Source organism: Beta vulgaris, chromosome 1, assembly GCF_026745355.1.
Source record: "Beta vulgaris subsp. vulgaris cultivar EL10 chromosome 1, EL10.2, whole genome shotgun sequence".
Taxonomy (NCBI): domain Eukaryota; kingdom Viridiplantae; phylum Streptophyta; class Magnoliopsida; order Caryophyllales; family Amaranthaceae; genus Beta; species Beta vulgaris.
The window spans coordinates 12,776,187-12,790,778 of NC_079202.1; the positions used below are offsets into that span (position 1 = coordinate 12,776,187).

Consider the following 14,592-nt stretch of genomic DNA (forward strand, 5'->3'; position numbering starts at 1 on the left):
TCTGTTTGCATTCGCGTAGTACAATGGCGAATCAAATGTATCATCTAATTCAAAACATAAAAATCAATCTTTTTCATGCAAGTTTGAGGTTGTCCTAAAAAATGCATCTAGAAAAGTGGTCATGATAGAGTTAGGAGTGTCGTGCATGTCTACCTCTTCCTGTTTCATCCCTGCTATCCCTGGCAATCTTACCTTACCATATGCAACAAATTCCAAAAACATACATCTTTCAAAATCAATCCTACAACCTTTTCTATTCTACTCTTTTTCAAAAGCATTTACTAAACATCATCATACACAACATTTACAAAAAAACATTTGCAAAATTATTCTATCATCTTTTCCTAACAAAAGAGTAAACAATAAACGAATCTAAAAAATTCTTAGCCCAGTCCAAACAACTTCATACAATCCAAAAAACTCCATTCAATCCATTTAATTAAATTCATTCTAGGCCCATATGCATTAGAGTCCATTTACATTCATCATTGGCCCGTATAATTTGAGTCCATACATTCACTAGCATTAGATTCAATCTTAGGCTCAAATAAGTCAAGTTCATTTCACAATCTAGGCCCACCTGCATCTTTATGTACAGTCTAGTCCAAATCTATTCCTAATCAATTCAAATCTAAGTCTGATCTAAGTATAGTCCAATACAAATGCTAGGTCCATTTAGGCTCAATTCATTCCTTAGGTCTAGTTCACAACAAGAATGTAAGACTTTAGCGTCCGCAAAAATCAGACACTAAAAACACGGAATCGAACGCTAAATATATTAGCGTCCGCCTACGGACGCTAAACGGCTGATGCAAAACCCTTGGTCGCTAATTCTCTAAATTAGCGTCCGATATTTCGAAATTAGCGACCGCTTCCTAGGCAGTCGCTAATTAGCGACCGCTAGAGACAAACTTCTTTATTAAGGCAAACAAATTAATCAATTCAATTATTATTGATAATAAATGTAGATACAAGTGAAAAAATAATTCTAGAACTAAATTCTAGTATACTTAGAACAAAATCTAATACAAATCTCATATAATTACATGTACACTAATTTAAACTCCACAACAAAAATTTGGAACAAAACTAAATATTTTGAGTCACCAAGGACTTTAGAAATGCAGCCCACCCACCACCCATCATTATAAAGAGCATCAACTTCTTCAAATTGCTTGAACTTGTCGACTTTTCCTGCCTTTGGAGGATGCGGTCTGATGTGCAGGGCATCAGCCTCTTCTCTTACAAACTCTTCGTCATCTTCTGTTTTTAGATCCCAATCACCTCAAGAACAGTTGCAGTGAACCAAGCACCCTCAAAACTCACTTCAACTAAGCTTGCTTTATTGAAATTCTTCTCTTCTTTCTCCTTGTGAATCATTTCTTCTGTTGGTTGCACTGCATGCAGTTTAAGTGCTAATCGTTACCTAAATAAGCATGAAAAGTAGGGGAGATTAAGTAAACTAAACTTGCAAGCTGTAGTAATTCTTCAGAAATTATTTAGCCATCCAAAGAACCTAACTAAGGTTTTTTATGTACTGATCAGTACATATTCAATGCAATTAAAACACTTCTTTACATGACAATGTAACATATTATCCAAGCACCAGCCAAATGGGAGAAACAGGGCTTTATTCATGGCATGTAGAGATGTCCCCTCATAAAAGATATTAACATGTGAAATATTCCCAGGAAAATAACCAACACAACCCAAGTCTGGATAGCCTTATCAAAGGCTGGATCCATGGAAACCACGTGTCAAAAGTCGAGTCCAACTAGCTTAGTGTACCTGAACCATGGTCCTGAGAACGCAATCACTAATTAGTTTTTGCTAAACCAATTGAATCCAAACCACTGTACTCATCCAGACATACCAATTAGCACATTACGGATCGACGTTTTTGGGCTAATTAGTGAATTATGCAACATTAGTCAACTCTTAAGGCCTCTCTATAGTTACACAGAGCAAAATTCATCATATAGGACCACTTAAAGGTTCAAGCCTCAGACCTCTAAATCATTACAATCATCTCTAAGAAAAACAGAAGCATGCTGCATGTTTCCATCTGCTCAACCAACTAAAAATAAATGAAACAAGATGCCAAGGGTTATTTACAAAGAAAGAGCATATACCTGGCTTAAGTCAGCAGGTGGCTTCTTCCCTGACCAACGACTTTCTAAATCGTAATAAGCTCTGGCTTTCTCATCTAAAGCATGAACAATCACTGAACCTGAAACAATAAAAGCAATACCCAAAAAAGGGTTTTGTTAGATAAAATGAACATTTTGATGTCAAACTAATGCAAAAGTGGAAGATAATACAAAATAATGCAAAAATTGTTCACTCAAAATGCAAAAATGACTCTGCAGAGCAAGAAAACAAACCAGAATCGACAACAATCCAATAACCACTTTCTTTCCATTATACACTTGGCAACAACATCCTCTTTGCTTCCTTTCGCTTCTGTTTAGCCTGTAACAGTTATTTCAAGTGAAGAATGTCAGGCAACATACAGTAAAAGGTATGCCAACATAATCAAATATACCCACATAGATATATCTCCAATATAAAGCTTCATACAAGTTAGGAATCTGATAAAACAAAAGCAGATGGATAACACCAACAACATCAATGGTGAAACTCTTAACTTAAAAGTTTGGAAGAAAAACGAATATAATGACGATGCAGTACAATTACCTACAATTTTAAGTCACTTAAATTCCAAATAGTGACAACAAACAGGAAAAAGGGATTTTTGCACATGACAAGTTCACTACCCTTTATATTATACCTAATTTGCCACCCACCAAAATCGAGAGATGCAGATAGATATTCCAAAATTATTATATATAGATGTTCTACAACATACATGAAACTATACAAGGTCACCTCCAAGGTTCTAAGAGGGATTTAACCCCCCACTCCCTATAGAGTCCATGATCAGGATTGGAGAAAAACTAAAACTTGAGACCTCTCTGTCATGCCAATGAGACCATCTCCATTTCGGGAGACAATCTCAATCCACAATTTTGCTTGCATTTCGTTTTCATCTTTTTCCCTTTAATAAAATGATAGGCATGAAAATGTAGATTGTTGTCTGACTATTACAAGGTAAAGCTCCTAATCTAGTGACCTATGAGGTGGCATGTAGTAAAATTGTTCTGCCTCCAGCATCTATCTCCATTGAAATTTAAATTTTCTCTAGGATAGTAACTTACACTACTTGTTGCCAACTTGCTATGCAACGAAAACCTTGATCACATATTTGCTAATTGCTAGTTTAGAGGTGAATACTATTGAATTCCCATAGCCCCTTCAAAAGAACTATCGCCTTATGCACTTCTTTCACAACATAACCATTTCTATTAACGTTCTTAACTCTAGATAAGTGGTCCTGTAAGTACAGTGCAAACTGAAATTTCTTTTAGAGGAATATTATCTCTTTTTAGGGTTTAAAAACTATTACAAGTGGCTGTTTATTCTTTCATATTACGTTTCATTGATGCTTAAATATACAATCAAATATACAATTAAGACCTCGGTCCCAAAAGCCACACCCAGGCCACTCCCCATGAAATTGTCATCCAGATTCTAGACTCTGTGTAATGGGATTGCATTCATAAAATTCTCCATCAGACGATGTTATTAATTTGAATACATGAATTATGGTAAATTTGGGTTTAATTTGTTCTTTCTAGTGGATATTTTACAAAATCAATGTACCCAATAATCCAAATTGATGAAAATTTCGTTTCAAAATGAAATCATCGTCTAAAGAAATACACATTACATATTTACACAAAACAAAAACACCCAGAAATATTATACTCGTATTTCATAAAACAGAGTAGAAAATCCCCCAAAAAGAAAACCCATGAATCCCAAAGAATTCAATAAAATTAGTACAAAAAAACTAATCACTGTCAAGAGTCAATAATCGCAGATCTTACCTTCTTGTAGAACTTACCTTCAGATAAGAGAAAGGCAACATATAAAAACACCAGATAGTCCACCAGATTAAAAATTCACCACAAAATCATAACACAAAAACCCGATGAAAAAATCAAGAAAAAACCAGATCTGAAACACTAAAAAAAAAGAGAATAAAAATATGGGGTTTTGAAGGAGAATTGAGAAATTAACAAAAAAAACTAGATCTGAAACAACCCAAAAAAATCACTAACCCTAAAACGAAAACCTGCAACGGTGATTGGCTCAGAAATCGATCGAACCTCCTTCAAATCAGAGAAAGTGTGGTAACGGACCATTGACCATCGAATACCGTCGACGGTGAGAGAGAAAAAAATAGGACGGTGAGAGAGAAGAGCGAGAGAGAAGAGCGAGAAAGAAGACGAAGACAGAGGACGATGAGAGAATAAGGATAGATAGGGTTGGAAATTAGGTGGGTCGTGTTTATGACCATCGAATACCGTCCGTCAAGTTAGACGGTAAACTTAGTACAACAGATGCTAATTAGCGCCCGCTTCAAATACGGACGCTAATTTTAAAATAACGGACGCTAATTAGCGTCCGTCCAAAGATGGACGCTAATGTTACAAAAAGGACGCTAATTTGCGTCTGATTGGTCCGGACGGTAAATTCAGATGCTAAAAGCGCGGATTCTTGTTGTGGTTTACATCATATGTAAACCTTTGTCAGTCTTCAGACTATAAAATCAGTTTTAAGACTATAAAATTTACCTAGGTCTAGTTTGCATTATATGTAAACCCTAGTTAGTCTTTTGACTATAAAGGTCAGTCTTCGTACTATAAAAGTTCAGTCTTAGAACTATAAAATTTTCCTACGTTTAGTTTGCATCATATGTAAATCCTAGTCAGTCTTCGGACTATAAAGTTTAGTCTTAGGACTATAAAGTTTTCCCAGGTCTAGTTTGTATTATATGTAAACCATAGTCAGTTTTTGGGCTATAAAATTCAGTCTTAGAACTATAAAATCTTCCTTGTCTAGTTTGCATTATATGTAAATCCTAGTCAGTTTTCAGACTGCAAAAGTTCAGTTTTAGGACAATGAAATTTCTCTAGGTCTAGTTTTCATTGTATGTAAGCCTTAGTTAGTCTAGAGACTACAAAAGTCAGTCTTCGAACTATAAAAGTTTAGTCTTAGGACTAAAAAATTTCCTTAGGTGTAGTTTGCATTATATGTAAACCTCAGTCAGTTTACGGACTATAAAATAAAGTTCATCCCCTAAGTCGTTTACGTGTCTGGTAAGCTTATTGTAAATGTAAAGTCTAGTACTCCACGAAGTCCAATCCCTCAATGTCAAGCGCATACTGTTTGACTCATATGTCCATTAAGTTAGTATGCATGTTCATTAAGTTAGGCTCATATGTCCATCAAGGTCAAGCGCATACTGTTTGACAATGGTGAGAAAATCGTCACTAGTCTCCTAAAGTCAAACAAAACCTAAGTAGACCCCTAAACTAAGTGAAGTGACAAGCAAGGGTCATTCTTCCACAAGGACTAAGGTGCACCAATATGTGTTAATTTAACAATGTGCTCGACTGAAGAAATCGTCAAGTTTTAGTTAAACTAAGGGTATAAACTACTGAAATCATAATACGAAAATCACTTGGACTGAGAAATCAACACAATCATAGGTTCACATCAAAAATCAAGTAGAGATAAGGGGGTTGCCATGCATTGGTGATATGCAAAGGGAATAAACAAACCTAAACACCTCTAAAGTCGTTGTTAGGGAGTTTAGAGTCCTAAATATGGAAACAAAACCTATGTTTCGAGGCATTATCACCTAATTAGGCCAAATTAGGAATTGAAATCAAACCCAAGTTGATACTAATCAACAAGTGAGGTGCAACAACTAATCAATCAATCATGAAAGGTCATCCACATAAAAGTAAACCTTTAAATGGACAACAAAGGATCAAATGATGATGGAGCTCACATCAACTAAGTCACCAATCAACATCAAATATTAAAATTGCACAAATCTCAAGCATAACCAACCCAATAAACTCTACTCATGAAAATAGGATGGAAACAATGATTGGGCTACTCCCAATCCTAGTTGATGAACTACTCACTATCCATTATACTAGTAGACATTCTAATCATGGAAAAACTAGCAACAAATCACCAATCTAAAAATAGCAAAAACCTAACAAATAAAAATCAATAATTTAAAACAAGATCTAGTGAACAAACAAGAAGAAATAAAAAGAAAAAGAAAAGCCTAATCTAGATTAACTATTAAACATGAAGATTAAACAATGCTAACAATTAAAAGAAAGCAATAAAGAAGAGAGAGAAAAAGTAAGAAATGCTCATTGATAAATTGTTGCATCTTCAAATACAAGTTATCACCCTTGAATTTCCCAATCTTCAATCTTTCTATGAGTTTTCTTCCCCTAAACTAAGTTATGGAGGCTAATCCTCCCTAAAACCCTAAAAATATTCTAAACTTAAGAGTGGTGAATAGAATGAAACCCCCCTTCTTCAAATGGACTAAGGGGGGTATTTATACTCCCCCAATTACAACGTTCTAAAGCAAAAACGAACCGACAAAAAAAACACGCAGCAACAGCTGCCCGTGCGGGATGGAAAAGGACCCGGGCGAGCTGGGTCAAGGCCTAGACGGTGCAGGGTCTTCGAGGCTGAAGCATTGCTCTTCAGCAGCCAGGGCGGGCAGGGTAATTGCTCGGGCGGGATAGTCACAGCTCGGGCGGGCAAGAAGACACCCTCTATTTGAAAGAGCCATATCACTTTTATTTTTCATCGTAATTGAGATTGTGACCACTCGTTGGAAAGATATCGAGGTCAAGTTTTATATCTAACTTGAATCAATAAAAAATATCATTTTTGCTAAAAGTTATGACCGTTTTAATATGACCCTTGTGCATAAATCATTCCAAAAGCTCTTATTTTGCCAAAATTGCTCCACCTTATGCTTGGTGTGCTGTATGGAGACCTTTAAGGTTGATCCTACAACATCAAACACAAATAAACATTACCAAACCCTATAAAAACATCCAAAATAAATAATATTCACAAATAAGATACAACTAACTAAATTATTATTAATTATGCAAAATAAGCTAGAAAATGGTAATTGAAGAGGAAATTTTATTCTAAAGATGAGGAAAATTAGATGTTTGAGTGATATAAATATCACTCATCAAAATCCCCGTATCAGCATTCTTGATGGCGATCATTTGTTGTTGCTGCTGAGAATCCAGAGCAGAGACAGTGGTCTCTATGGCATTGATCCTCGTGTGCAGAAGGGTCAAGGAGTCCTGAATTTCCCGAAGTAACTTGTTGAGCCCAGTAGTAGACAGCAACGGAAAATCCACAGCAGTAAAAGGAACTGGATCCGTGTTTAGGTGAATAAACATTGTTTCACCTTGATCCTGCTCCTTCAGAGACTTGGACCCAGCTAACCTTTGACTCTTCATCACAGACCCACTTGGAACTCCCTCTACACCCGTCTTCCTCTTACTACCCACCTCAACCTTAACATGCGTTTCTTCCCTCTCAAAATCTATCTTCCCATTGACCAACCTTAAACTAAGCCTGGTCAGAGTGTCCTTAGTAAGATAATTTTCTGGCTCAAGGCATAAATAGGGACTAGCAGGCAATTTAACTTTGCAATGTTTGAAGACAGAGGAGAGAAGGTTTTCATAACCCACTTTGGTATTATGGGAAATGCAGTGAGAGAGATGTGAAATAATCAAAGAGGGAAGGTTGATTTTGATGTTGTTAGCAAGGCAGTACATAATGGAGAGATCCATTAGACTAGCCTGGGTTCTTTTTGAGGAACGAGGTAGAATGAAACGCCAAACAAACTGGAATAATAATTTGTGAAATGGGGACAATTCTTTTTGATCTAAAGATAATGCATTAGAATTGCCGTTAAAGAAAGCAATAATTTTAGCATTTGAGACTCCATTTATGTTCAGTTTTGCCCTACCCTTAATGTATTCTTTGTAACCCTCAATTAGGACATCAAACTATTCCCCCAGTTTCTTTTCAGTTAGTGTGACCACACTTCCATTCACGACACTCACACAAACACCCTCAGTTATATTAAAACTTGAGCAGAACTCTTTCATTTCTTTTTCATAAAGACCCTCATCCAAAATGACAATTTTCCACCATTTTTGAAACTTTAAGATGTTCAACAATTCTGTCCACTTGGACTTTTTGCACCATGCAACATCAACACAGAAACCCACAAGAAATTGTGAGGATTTTGTTTTCTTACCTCGCTTTGTATAGGAACTATAATCAACTTTTCTTGTTCACTTTCAGCTTCGTTTTCACCATCTTCCTTTTTCGGTGAGAGAGAAACAGGAGTAGAGGATTCTGATTTTGACCCGGTAGAATCTTCTTTAGTCTTCGATGATTCTTGAGCGCGAATTTCATCAAGGGACGGTGTTTTCTCTCTGGGGAAATTTTCGTGATTGCCGGTATTTTTGCTGTGAGAAGACATGGTGAAAGTGTTTTGGAGGGAGGTTGAAGATGAGCGATGAGAGAGAGATATGAATTGAAGTGAGAGTTGGAAATTATGAGGGGTCAGTGATGTGATGGGTTGGGTTATAAAGTAATCATGATATCGTGTGAAAGAAAAGTGGAGAGTTAGGTTTAATGAAACGGTTTATTGGGTTTTGGAAGGTATTTAATGAAGTTTCTTCATTTAACTTAGATTAATCGAACGTGTAATTGTGGCTATAATTCATGCTAACATATTTAATTATGGAAGGAGAGGTGAAAAGAAAAATAAGCAAGAAAATTTGGAGGGAAAATTAGAAAAATAAAAGGATAAAAATTACTCTTGCATATGATAAAATGTGTCCATTATGTACAAACTACATACGTACCAAATATGTGCAAGGATAATAAGGGTAATATTCAAAGACATATGTGAGTCCTTATACTTGACCCTAGGTGTATGAATTTGTAAGTCATGAAAGTTTCAAGACATACTCAGTAAGAAACACTTTTAGGGGAATCAACATCATTTGTACATTTGAACAATTTTTATCATTCCTAGTTCCAAGCGAATCTTTTCAAACCTGTCCATAGATAGAGGTTTAGTCAATATGTCAGCTATTTGATTTTCAGTCGGATAAAAATCAACTTTGACTAATCCCTTTTCTACATTGTCTTTTAGGAAATGATGTCGAATGTGAATATGCTTGACCCTAGAGTGATGAACTGGATCCTTGGAAATGCAAATGGCACTAGTATTATCACGGAGTATAGGAACACACTTAAATTTTATGCCAAAGTCACATACCTGTTACTTGATCCATAATACCTGAGAGTAGCAAGCAGCAGCTGCCACATATTCAGCTTCGACTGTGGAAAGAGCAACAGTGTTCTGTTTCTTTGAACTCCAAGAAACTAAGCTTGATCTTAGGAACTGGACAATACCCGAGGTGCTTTTTCGATTCACCAAGTCTCCAGCATAGTCAGCATCAGAATAGCTACTAGATCAAAGATGTCACTTCGAGGATAGAACAAACAAAGATCATCACTTCCTTTCAAATATCTAAGATCCTTTGACAGCTGTCAAATGAGATTCCTTAGGATTTGATTGGAATCTAGCACATAAACCAACACTAAAGGAGATATCAGGCCTACTAGCAGTTAGATAAAGTAAGGAACCAATCATACCTCTTTAGAGTTTCTGATCTACGGACTTACCACTTTGGTCCTCATCTAACCTTGATCCTGTTCCTATTGGAGTATGGTTGTTTTTGCTTGATCCATCCATATTTTTTCAATAACTCCTTTACGTATTTTTGTTGATGGATCATTGTTCCTCTTTCAGTTTGCTTGATTTGCAAGCCGAGAAAGAAGTTTAATTCTCCCATCATGCTCATTTCAAATTCACTACGCATTAACTCAGCAAATTCTTACAAAGAGATTCGTTAGTTGCACCAAAAATTATATCATCTACATAAATCTGAACCACTAGGATGTCTGTTCCTTTGGATCTAAGGAACAGGGTCCTATCAACTTTTCCTCGTATAAAATCATTAGAAAGTAAGAATTTTGAAAGTCTTTCATACCATGATCTAGGAGCTTGCTTAAGCCCATAAAGAGCCTTATCTAGCTTATAGACATGTTAGGAAGATCCGGGTTTTCAAAATCCAGGAGGTTGTTCCACATAGACGTCTTCAATTAAATACCATTTAAAAAGGCACATTTGACGTCCATTTGGTACAACCTAAAACCCATGAATGCTGCAAAGGCAATCAAAATTCTTATTGCTTCTATTCTAGCTACAGGAGCAAAGGTTTCATCGAAAGTCAATACCTTCTTGTTGATTATACCCTTTGGCTACGAGTCTGGCTTTGTTTCTTATGACTGTTCCATGTTCGTCAGGTTGTTCCTGAAGACCCATTTCAACCCAATCACCTTTTGGTTTTTAGGCTTGGTCTCAAGATGCCAGACCTTGTTCCTCTGGAACTCATTTAGTTCCTCTTACATGGCATTTATCCAGTCAGACTCCAGAGGGCATCATTGTGATCTCGTGGTTCTGTCATAGACAAAAAGGCTTGGAAAGCACAAAATTTTTCAGTTGGGATCTCGTTTGAGTTCCCTTTTCAATATCACTTATATTAAATCCAATGGATGGGATTTCAGGTGTTTCCATGTTTGGTTCAAATTCCTTGTCTCTGCTCCTCCAGCTTGAGGATCTTCATTCGTGTTCATTTCTGGATGAATTTCTGCTGCTGTTCCTCCTGTATAACAGGATCAGGAACAACTATCTCTTCTTCAGGAATATGCTTTTTGTCGGTTCCTGCAGGTGTTAGTTCCTCATCAATGTTACTGACTCCTCAGACGAGTCAGTCCTATTTCAAAGTCATTTTCATGACTTAGTTCCTGCAGGAGTTAGTTTCATCAAAAATAATATGGACACTTTCCTCAACACACTTTTTTTTGTTGTAAACTCTATATGCTTTACTATTTAAAGCATATCCAATAAAAACAGCCTCATCATTCTAGCATCAAACTTTCCTAAATTGTCTTTACCATTGTTATGTACAAAGCATTTACAACTAAAGATTCTAAAGTATGAGATATTGGGTTTTCTTCCTTTGAGTAGCTCATAAGGGGTCTTTAGGACAATGGGTCTTAGCATGACTCTATTGATATGTAGCATGCCGTGTTCACTGCTTCAGCCCAGAAATTCTTCGGAAGATTGCTTGCTATGATCATTGTTCTTGCCATGTCCTCCAAAGTGCGATTCTTCCTTTCTACCACGCCATTTTGTTGTGGAGTCCTAGGAGCTGAGAAGTTGTGATCAAGTCCTTCGTTTCTGCAAAACTCATCAAATTTGGAGTTTTCAAACTCCTTACCATGATCAGAACGCAAGTGCTTAATTTTAAAACCACTTATTCTTTGAGTTTTTTTGCAAAGTTACAAATTCATCAAATGTCTCATCTTTGCTATGAAGAAAAATAACCCAAGTGTATCTTGAAAAATCATCAACTATAACAAGTACATATCTCTTACCAGATCGCTTTGGATTCGAACAGGGCCACATAAGTCCATATGAATCAATTCAAGAGGACTTTGTGTCTTACCATTTCTTTATTTGAACGAGGATCTAACTTGTTTCCTTTTGCACATGGTCCACAAACTTCATGATTTGAGACTTTGATTGTTGGTAATCCAACAACTAAGTCCTTACCACTTAGCTTCTGGAGCAATGCCATACTTGCGTGACCACACCTTTTATGCCAAAGAAGTGGTTCATTGTCGACGGCACTTAAACAAGTTAGTTGTTCCTAGGAACAAGGTTGAGATCAACAACTAAGTTTTCCTTTCCTAGTTCCTTCCAGAATCTTGGTACCTGTTCCTGTATTACTTACTACACAACACTCATCAGTAAAATTTACACTGTTCCCTTTGTCGCAAAATTGAGAAATACTAAGTAGATTGTGTTTCAAACCCTCGACCAAAAATACATTATCTATGGAATGTGACTTAGACTTTCCTACCTTCCTATTGCTACAATATTTACCGGTAAGATTGTCTCCGAAGGTCACAGTTCCTCCATCATAGGCTGAAAGCGAGAGAAATTTCTTTTATCTCCTGTCATGTTTTAGAACAACCGCTATCGAGGTACCACAGGTTGTTCCCCCTCACTTTAGCCTGTATCAAAGAAATCAGTCAGTGGTAGGAACCCAGTCTGACTTGGGTTCCTCTGTTGGGCTAGTATTTCTCTTAACTTTCCACACTTGCTTTGTTCATCTCAATATGTTCTTCTCTGGAGGAACAGTCAGACACTAAGTGTCCACTGTTCCCACAGTAAGAGCATATTCGGCTGCTTGGAAGATCAACATATTTTTTCATTTTGTTTTTCTTCTTGTGATTGAAACCTAACCCACTTCTTCCTTCATTTTTATATTTTTGTATCCAACTCACTGGATCAGGAAGTTGTTTCTTGAAGATTCCATTTTCTCTTTAAGTACCAGATATTTTCTTAAAACTTTTCATGTTCGAATTTTAACTTTTCGAACTCGGATCTGGTATTTATAGAGGAACTGGTTCCTTCAGGAACAAATAGTTTCAATTCAGCCATTTCCATATTCAAGAAATAATTTTCATTTTTAGCATTTTCAAAAGCTTCTCGAATACGTCGGTTTTCATCAAAACTTCAAAGAATCTTTCCTCAATTTGCATTCACTGTTTTAAACAATTTGAATGTCCTTTGGTGACTTCTAAGGCTTTTTCTAAATTTCTTCTCTACAATGGCCTTGTAGTCATCCAAAGTTTCCAAAAGTAGTTTTATTAATTGATTCTTTGAAAGTTCTTTTAACTCTTCTTCAATAACTTAATGCGTACCTTGTTGTTTGGCAAGTTTCTTCTTCGTCTGTTTTGCCATGAGACATAATGAGTTGTTTCCTCTTCTGGTTGTTCCTGCTCCTCGTCTGAATCGATTCTCCCCAGGCAGCAACCATGGCCCTTCTCATATCAACTTTTGAAAGGTTTTTGTTGTTCCTTTCCCTTCTCCTTGTATTTTCCTTTGCTCTTTTCATTTTCCCAGAGGGACATTCCTTTATGAAGTGTCCGGACTTCCACACTTGTGACAGCTTAGCTTCCTGGCTTTTTCAAGTTTTTCCTTTGTATTCTTGTTGAAGAACTTTTGAATCTTTTCACGATCATATGCCTCTTCATCATCAGTTTCTGAATCCTCCAGATCATCGGACTTGAGAGCCAAAGCTTAGGCCTACTAGAGTCAACTTCATGAGTTCCTAGATGGATTTCATGAGTCAACAAGGAACCGGAAAGTTGCTCGATATTGAATGTGGTGAAATCTTTTGTTTCAAGCAAGCCAGTGACCTTTGCCATCCATTTTTCATCCCGAGGAAGACTTCGTAGTACTTTTCGTACTTGTTCCTCGGAGTATGTGATCTTCCTAGAGATTCAAGCTCATATTATGTTGGAGAACCTTGTGAGCATTCTTGAACAGACTCCTTAGGCTTCATTTGAAATAGTTCGTATTTGTGCATGAGCATGTCAAATTTTGATCTCTTGACTTCGTTTGTTCCTTCATGAGTGACCTGTAGAAGTTCCCACATTTGCTTGGCTGATTTGCAACCCATGATTCGATTGTGTTCATGGGGACCAAGCCACAGTGGAGAATCTTTTTGGCCAAGTTGTTCATCTCCATCTTGTCGAAGTCATCTTTATCATATTTGGAGAGAGGTTTGGGGATGTCTTCACCTTTTTCATTTTTCTCTGTGACTTCGAAGTCACCAATCTCTATTACTCTCCAAACTTGATAATTTTCGCCTTAATGAAAATTTCCATACGATTCTTCCAGTATGGATAATACTTGCCATTAAACATGGGTGGACGCTGAGTTGAGTAACCTTCTTCCAATCTTTCTCCTGATGTGTTCATCATTTCCAGGAACTAGCTCCTCAGTGTTAACTGATTTTGGAGGAACAGGCTCTGATACCAATTGTTAGTCTTGGACGAACACTTAACAACTACAAGAGAGGGGGGTGAATTGTAGTTGGGAGATTTTCAAATTTTTGCGGAAATAAAAGAATGATTGAATAAGAAAGAATAATTGCATAAACAGAAAGAATAGGAACACGAGATTTTTACAAGGAAAACTTCCTAGGCCCAATAGGAAGAAAAACCTTGACCACGAGGGATTTTGACTCAATTCTCTTAATAACTTTTAGGCCAAAAGACTCCTTTTGTACAACCTAAATCGGACCTACTCTGTTCCTCTAGGAACTGGTTCCCAGTCAACTTGTTCCCCCTGAACAATTGACTTTCTCTCTTGACTTCACTAGAAGTTCTTTTCTCTTTCTCTTTTTCTCTCAAAATGATTACAGATTTAGATTCACTCAACCCAATCTATAATCACTAAGTATAATGAAGAAGAGTAAAACCGAATACACTTTCACTAAGATTTACATTAAAATTCTGAAAGCATACATTAAAAGATTGTTACAAACAACTTATTTGTAGAAGCCAATCTTCCATGATCTTCTCCACGATCTTCTCCGATTCACATGAAGCTTGTAATTCAGCCACTTCTTCCATATCTATCCGTTGATATGTCCGTGGAAGTTAGTTGGT

The 14,592-nt window shown here is 36.6% G+C and overlaps 1 long non-coding RNA gene across 4 annotated transcripts; it reads right to left on the bottom strand.

Annotated features, from left to right (window-relative positions):
• Positions 1–933: 933 nt before the first annotated feature.
• LOC104884635 (uncharacterized) lies at positions 934–4,450 on the bottom strand. 4 transcript variants are annotated; one of them, XR_002039019.2, is made up of 5 exons: positions 4,185–4,432; positions 3,951–3,967; positions 2,385–2,472; positions 2,133–2,230; positions 934–1,426 (listed from the first exon to the last, which is right to left on the bottom strand). It is a non-coding gene; the product is annotated as an uncharacterized LOC104884635 (long non-coding RNA). The 4 variants fall into 4 exon arrangements; XR_002039018.3 differs by having other exon boundaries at positions 2,385–3,967; positions 4,185–4,450; XR_008967896.1 differs by having other exon boundaries at positions 3,951–4,431.
• Positions 4,451–14,592: the final 10,142 nt, after the last annotated feature.